Here is a 7,517-nt window from a genome sequence, read left to right on the forward strand (position 1 = left end):
ACGCACAGGTAGGAGCGCTAAACCGATTACACCATTTGCATCCTTAAAGGTGTAAATTATTTGCTGTGTACACAAATTCACAAAACTTCGCTTTAGTAATTGCCTCCGTGATTGGCCATCGATGGGGTAGTTGGTTCGTTACCACGGCACTGGCTTGCGAATACAGGCCGTAGACAATCTAAGCGCTTTCGTTTGCCAAAGCAAAGTGAAAGAGGGAGGTTCCTCCGAAGAATGCACAGTGTTCGCGAGTCCTGAATGTCTTCAGAAAAAGCCAGTAGAAGGAATACGAAGTACGAGTTTCTTGTACTCCAGGCGATCCCTTTCCCAGCTTCATTGGGGCGATAAGCGCAGTATCTGTCGAGTGCGCCGGTTCCGCATTTTATGAGAGGGTGGCGTGAGCAGTGACATCTCCAGCTTCGGGGTCTCGCCGATCCTCCTGTACAACCTCCGGCTTCCAGGAAAACAACTCTGGTACAGAAATGGAGCTTTCGGAAACCACCCCTTCAGGAACCTCTACTGGATTTGCGATAGTACCCCCACTTCGTCGCCGGGTAGATTTTGAATGCGTGACAAAGCGTAAATGGCTATCAACAGCACGTATTTTGTAATAGTTGTTTTTATTTCCGATTAATTTTGCCCTTTCCAATTGTCTTGCGCGAAGCTGCGTATCCTCGAGATTAGACCCTTGGAGGAACCAACCATAAGCGATGGATATAACCCGAGTGAGATCGTCCTTATAAAACACGGCTTCTGGCGTCTTCGCATATCTTCTGAAAGAGTGTATACCGGGCGCGATTTGGTAGTGATGCTTTTCCGATGCTATTCCTTTTCGCACTTTTCGCGCTTTTCGCGCTTCTTCAATGGCCAGGAGGACTCTCTGCACACGTTAAATACGGTACCAGCCAAGCGTGAACAGTGGAGGATAAGAGTGGCATATGATTGAGTGGAAAGCATCACTACAATATCGCCGCCCTGGGTCGGTATGATATACGGATTCCGTTCGTTCGATTCTATTGCTTTCTTATCATCCACCGTTCACGGCCAGCTGCTCCCAGCATAATGTGGGCGCAGCGGCGCATGGAGTACAGACGAAGCGTGAAAAAGGATAGCATTGGAATAAAATTGGTACATTATCGCGGCCACTGTGACAGCCTTTTTTCTGCTCGCGCGACGACAGCGACAGCGTCGCCGACAAAGAAGGTGGCCATGCTAGCTTGACGCAGACACATTGTCGCATCCAATGAAGTTCTCTCTCCACACTAGAACGCGATCTTAGATCGAGTCTAGAAGACGCAAGTAAAACCGTTCGCCGAGGCTGTACCGACGTCTGTGACCCCACGCAGGACCATCGACACTGGGACCTGGCTGGTCCATCTGCCTGCTGTTCCTGGCGCGTGATCCCTAGAGCAGCACTGCGTGACGCAGGCACACAAGAAAAACACAGCTCAGCGTCTGTGGCTGCAAACAGGTGGAGCCGTCTTTGCCACGTTAGCCATACACTGCTGAATAAAATTTGCCCAACACTCGGCACGGGTGTGCGCTTTGGCATGACTATAGAAGAGCTGGAGGGAAGAATGACAAAAGCTGACGAAGAAAGCGTGAATGAGTGTGGAAAGCTCTTAGATCAAGTCTAGAAGACGCAAGTATAAAACCGTTCGGCGCGGCTGTACCGACGTCTGCGATCGCATGCAGGACCATCGACACTGTGACCTGGCTGGTTCAAATAAACCTTGGTCACAGCGGACCACCTGCTCTTTGGACCATCGGCACAATAACTCATTCATCGTTTTGCAAAACCTGAATAACGACGGGGAGAGAGAGAGAGAGAGAGAGAGAGAGAGAGAGAGAGAGAGAGAGAGAGAGAGAGAGAGAGAGAGAGATAAATGACGGGAAAGCTGTAGGGAGGTTAGCCAGGTTGCTCCTGGTTGATACTCTACACTGCTCCACAGGAGAAGGGGGTACGGAGAATAAAGAAAATGATTGAAAAGGAAGTGACAAAATGCGATGCACTCACAAGCTTTGTTTACGTGAACTCTGCGCGAGCGGCTCAAATCCATAGGCGTATCTACTTCGGGGGGGGGTGGATGAGCAAGGAGGACACCTACCCCCCCTCCACACTGTCAAAAGGGAGGGGCAAAGTAAGTAATTTAAGTAACTGGAATTGTAATTTACGTAACTGATGTAATAATGTAATTTAAATAATGATAAATAATGTAATTTAAATAACTGGAGTAACTGGAACGCCAATGCGTTTCGTCGGACACATTGAAAATTAATATATCGGAGCTGGTGCTGTTCAGAGAATTCGTCCCAAGTGGATACGCCGTGCGAACTCAATGGCTATAATTCGTAGATCAAAATATGTGGCGTAAAGTGAATAATAAGAAAGTAAATTAGCGTAATTACGTTAATTAGTCAATTGCACATTTTGATTGCTTGTAGAAGTAATGGCCGGTTCATCGAGTAATTTAGATTAAGGGCTGAAATTGTGCTATCTGCCATAGGCAATGCTTAAAAAATTTGGTACAGCAAAAAAAAAAAAAAAAAAAAAAAAAGAGGAAACCCTCTGTATATGCGCACCAGCGATCTAGTAGGCCTATATACAGGGCATATTAACTTGTTACCTTAACTCCATATTACAATAATACACATTAAAAATAAAACAGTGCAACCATAAAATACTGCGTTAGTTGAGCTGCGTCGCGCAAGAAATTTGCTAAACGAGTTGGTGGAGCGTAAGCCAAACACTTGCAAAAGCTCCAAGGAATGGCCTGAACACTGACTGTGTCAGTGTCAGTAAGTCCCTCGTTGAAGGCAGTCTGCGCTTGTTTGACGTGTATGCAGTATAATAGGGACGTTATGAGCGTTCCTTCCAAAAAACATGATGCTTGTGGATAATCCATCGTCAGTTCAATGCAGTCAGCGCGTTTCATTAGCAGACAATCGGCCCAAATCGCTCACGGCGAAGCGCCACCGCGTACATTTCAATCAGACCAGTACATTACGAATTAACATGTCATTATGCAATAATAATAATAATAATAATAATAATAATAATAATAATAATAATAATAATAATAATAATAATAATAATAATAATAATAATCAGCCTGGGGTTACGCCCACTGCAGGGCAAGGGCCTCTCCCATACTTCTCCAACTACCCCGGTCATGTGCTAATTGTGGCCATGTTGTCCCTGCAAACTTCTTGATCTCATCCGCCCACCTAACTTTCTGCCGCCCCCTGTTACGCTTTCCTTCTCTTGGAATCCAGTCCGTAACCCTTAATGACCATCGGTTATCTTCCCTCCTCATTACATGTCCTGCCCATGCCCCTTTCTTTTTCTTGATTCCAACTAAGATGTCATTAACTCGCGTTTGTTCCCTCACCCAATCTGCTATTTTCTTATCCCTTAACGTTACACCCATCATTATTCTATCCATAGCTCGTTGCGTCGTCCTCAATTTCAGTAGAAGCCTTTTCGTAAGCCTCCAGATTTCTACCCCGTAGGTAAGTACTGGTAAGACACAGCTATTATACAATTTTCCCTTGAGGTATAATGGCAACCTGCTGTTCATGATCTGAGAATGCCTGCCAAACGCACCCCAGCCCATTCTTATTCTTCTGATTATTTCCGTCTCATGATCCGGATCCGCCGTGACTACCTGCCCTAAGTAGATGTGTTCCCTTACCACTTCCTGTGCCTCGCTACCTATTGTAAATTGCTGTTCTCTTCCGAGACTGTTAAACATTACTTTAGTTTTCTGCAGATTAATTTTTAGACCCACCCTTCTGCTTCGTCTCTCCAGGTCAGTGAGTATGCATTGCAATTGGTCCCCTGAGTTACTAAGCAAGGCAATATCATCAGCTAATCGCAAGTTACTAAGGTATTCTCCATTAACGTTTATCCCCAATTCTTCCCAATCCAGGTCTTTGAATACCTCCTGTAAACACGCTGTGAATAGCATTGGAGAGATCGTATCTCCTTGCCTGACGCCTTTCTTTATTGGGATTTTGTTGCTTTGTTTATGGAGTACTACGGTGGCTGTGGACCCGCTATAGATATCTTTCAGTATTCAGAGTTAGCGCAGAGTATAAAGTATATTTAACTTCTAGTCTCGCCATTGGGGCTCCTCCTCGTCCACTTTCGGCTATCCCGCTTGCGGAAGAAGGTATTCATTATCCGCATATTATTCTGTTCTGCAAACTCTACTAATAACTCTCCCCTGCTATTCCTAGAACCTATGCCATATTCCCCCACTGACTTGTCTCCAGCCTGCTTCTTGCCTACCTTGGCATTGAAGTCGCCCATCAGTACAGTGTATTTTGTTTTGACTTTACCCATCGCCGATTCCACGTCTTCATAGAAGCTTTCGACTTCCTGGTCATCATGACTGGATGTAGGGGTGTAGACCTGTACGACCTTCAATTTGTACCGCTTATTAAGTTTCCCAACAAGACCTGCACCCTCTCGTTATTGCTATAGAATTCCTGTATGTTGCCAGCTATATCCTTATTAATCAGGAATCCGACTCCTAGTTCTCGTCTCTCCGCTAAGCCCCGGTAGCACAGCACGTGCCCGCTTTTTAGCACTGTATATGCTTCTTTTGTCCTCCTAACTTCACTGAGCCCTATCATATCCCATTTACTGCCTTCTAATTCCTCCAATAGTACTGCTAGACTCGCCTCACTAGATAACGTTATGTCATGTACTTGTAATCAAATTACAGTTTATATACTTTTGTAGACGATCGATTACTCTTTAAGTCGGTAACGCTCACGGTAAATAACTTGCTTGTTTCAGTAATCAAATACATGCAAACAGTTATTCTATTTACGAGAAAAGCTGCAACAGGCTACACAGCTTAGATTGAGTACTCCCATTTAGCGGGAATTGCAGTATAGTTATCGTCCGCGCTCGTGCCGCACACCAGCTTCGAGAATGCGCCATGTTCATATATGAAAGCCCGGTTGGTCAGTATTTATCTCCTCATCTTAACGCTTCACCGGATGTTTATCGACGAATGTAACCGGCGCTGATATATAGCTCGATATCCATGGACCACTTCGGAAGTTGATGCCGTGTAATAGCCTATAGGGTCCCGATTTTTCCAGATTTCTTATTGGTTTAACCGGGATGACCTTCTCTGAGCCCCACCAACAATGAAGCACCGCCCTTATTTCTTGGAGAGCACGGACGCTTGCATCGGTCATTGAGTAACCGCATCTTGTGCTCAAGATGTTCGTATATACTAACGCCGCCCTTCTCTCCAGCGCGCATAAAGAGCGAGTTTTCAGTATCGCTGCAGATGTCTTATAAAGAAAACGAGCGAAAATGACCGACGTCAAATTTTGAAAAGCAGTTGTTAGTGAAAATAAACAACGTGTCAAACGTTGCACGTGTCGCTCCTAAAGGACCATGGCCGGCTCGTTCTATTTACTGAATTGGTGCAATATTATTAACAGTTGGGAGGAAGGTAGTGTAAACGCAATTGATTACTTTTCTTTGTTAATTGCGCAGTTACTTTTTCGGGCAGTATTTGATCACTGTAATCAATTACATTTTTGAAAGGAGTAATTGTAATTGGTCACTTTTTTGTTTCTGTAACGTGTGCAAAGGCTGATTCCAATGCGTGGCGCCGACCGCCTACCCACAGCAACGCAGCGACGGTGCTGCCACTCGCTGCGAATCTCGCGGCAAATGCCTTCGTCGGGGCCTTCAGTGAAGCCGCATCGATGAACGAAAGCAAACATCACCGCAACGCCAACATCGAGTTGATCCGCACCTCGCGTGCCACTGACCCCCTTCTACACGCCCGTCGCGCCCATCCGGTCGCTTCCTAATCTGCTGACTAACGGCGCGCAGTTCTTTACGAGATAGGCGGCGATACGGGCATAACCGACGCGTCACTGACTGATAATTCACGAACATGCGTGAGCTTTGAAGGGAGCGCCGCTTTTTTGACGAATCAGCGTCCCGGCTGGCCGATGCGGCACGCTCGACTTTCTCTCTCCACATGGGAAGAATCGCGCCCGTCGGTATCTCACTGGACTTCGTTCCTTTGACGCCCGTATGGCCGCACGGGGGCCCGATTTGAAGGACGCCGTGGAACAGCCGGATGAACCGCTTCCTTATCGGAGAGGAGTGCCCCAGATATCACTGGTACGACAAAGCTCTCTTGGATGCTTCTGCTTCGTCTGTGCATTGGAGAGGGCACTTTTAATCAAACCTTCGTTCTTTATTATTCTTCTGCACTAAAAGAAAATCAATATTACCGATACCATTTGCTCCACTATCAGTATTATTTGCTCATAGCTTGAATAGCCGTGGCGATGACTGAAGGAATCGTGATTTACGGTATAGGGAATCGGACTTTCCCGTTTTTAATGGTGTGTGGTGCTCGTCAAAGATATTCCCCATGCTAGTTTTTAAAATCTGTTTTGAGGTGCGAGTTCGACGTTTCTAAATTTTAAGCAGTGTGGACACTATAACATCTTACGCATCACCGTGGTCTTTCCGACGGCACATGTCATCACCTTGGACGCCATCGAAATGTTTTGTTTCTCAAGTTAGACAAATTTCAAGCCATTGCTACTTCAATGGGCAGGTTTAATTTTTGTTTCGTCGCGTCGAAGGTCGACTGGCTATCGACGCTCTCAGGAGTCCTTTGCATGCCTGTCGCACTCTCGTCATCGACCTCGTACATGATACAGGCTCGGTTTCGCAATATTTACAAGGCAGTCATCGCTGTTTTCAGCGCTGGTATTAACCTTTCCCAGCACCTTCAGACATGCCCTCAGGGTCGTTTGAGTACGTCACCTAAAGTTGTTGCCTGTTTCAGCACGATGTCTGAACGACCTTGCGTAGTCGAGAGCTCTTAAGTGTGGCACATATCTTATGCACGTTAGACGCGCACGCACGCACGCACGCACGCGCACACGCAAGCGCACACAGACGCACACACACACACACACACACACACACACACACACACACACACACACACACACACACACACACACACACACACACACACACACACACACACACACACACACACACACACACACACACACACACACACACACACACACACACACACACACACACACACACGCACACACACACACACACACACACACACTGAAAAAAAGGACACAATTGCTGAGTTGCCTCGAAAGAGGTCACCACAGTATGTCACACATGGCAAACAGAGATAAGCCACAACGCAATCGTTCGGAATACTGCTGCCTGCCCGCTCAGCTTCTACTGTTGTGCGAAGACAGTGCACGTTGTGAATACTCTGTTGTGCCCTATGACTTTAACCAAAGGGTAGGCTGACTTGGCTTGCCGCTTAGCTGGCCTGTTTGGGACTGTGCGAGCGCTCAGAGGGCGGTGGAATCTCGCTCACGTCACCTGCACCGCGCGTGCCGAGCGGCTGATTCAGAGGGGCGGCCAAAAACTCGCGGGAAGAACAGACAACAACGCGAGGCCATCGTCTGCGACCCTGCTGCGC

This window comes from Dermacentor andersoni, chromosome 5 (assembly GCF_023375885.2).
Source record: "Dermacentor andersoni chromosome 5, qqDerAnde1_hic_scaffold, whole genome shotgun sequence".
Lineage (NCBI taxonomy): Eukaryota > Metazoa > Arthropoda > Arachnida > Ixodida > Ixodidae > Dermacentor > Dermacentor andersoni.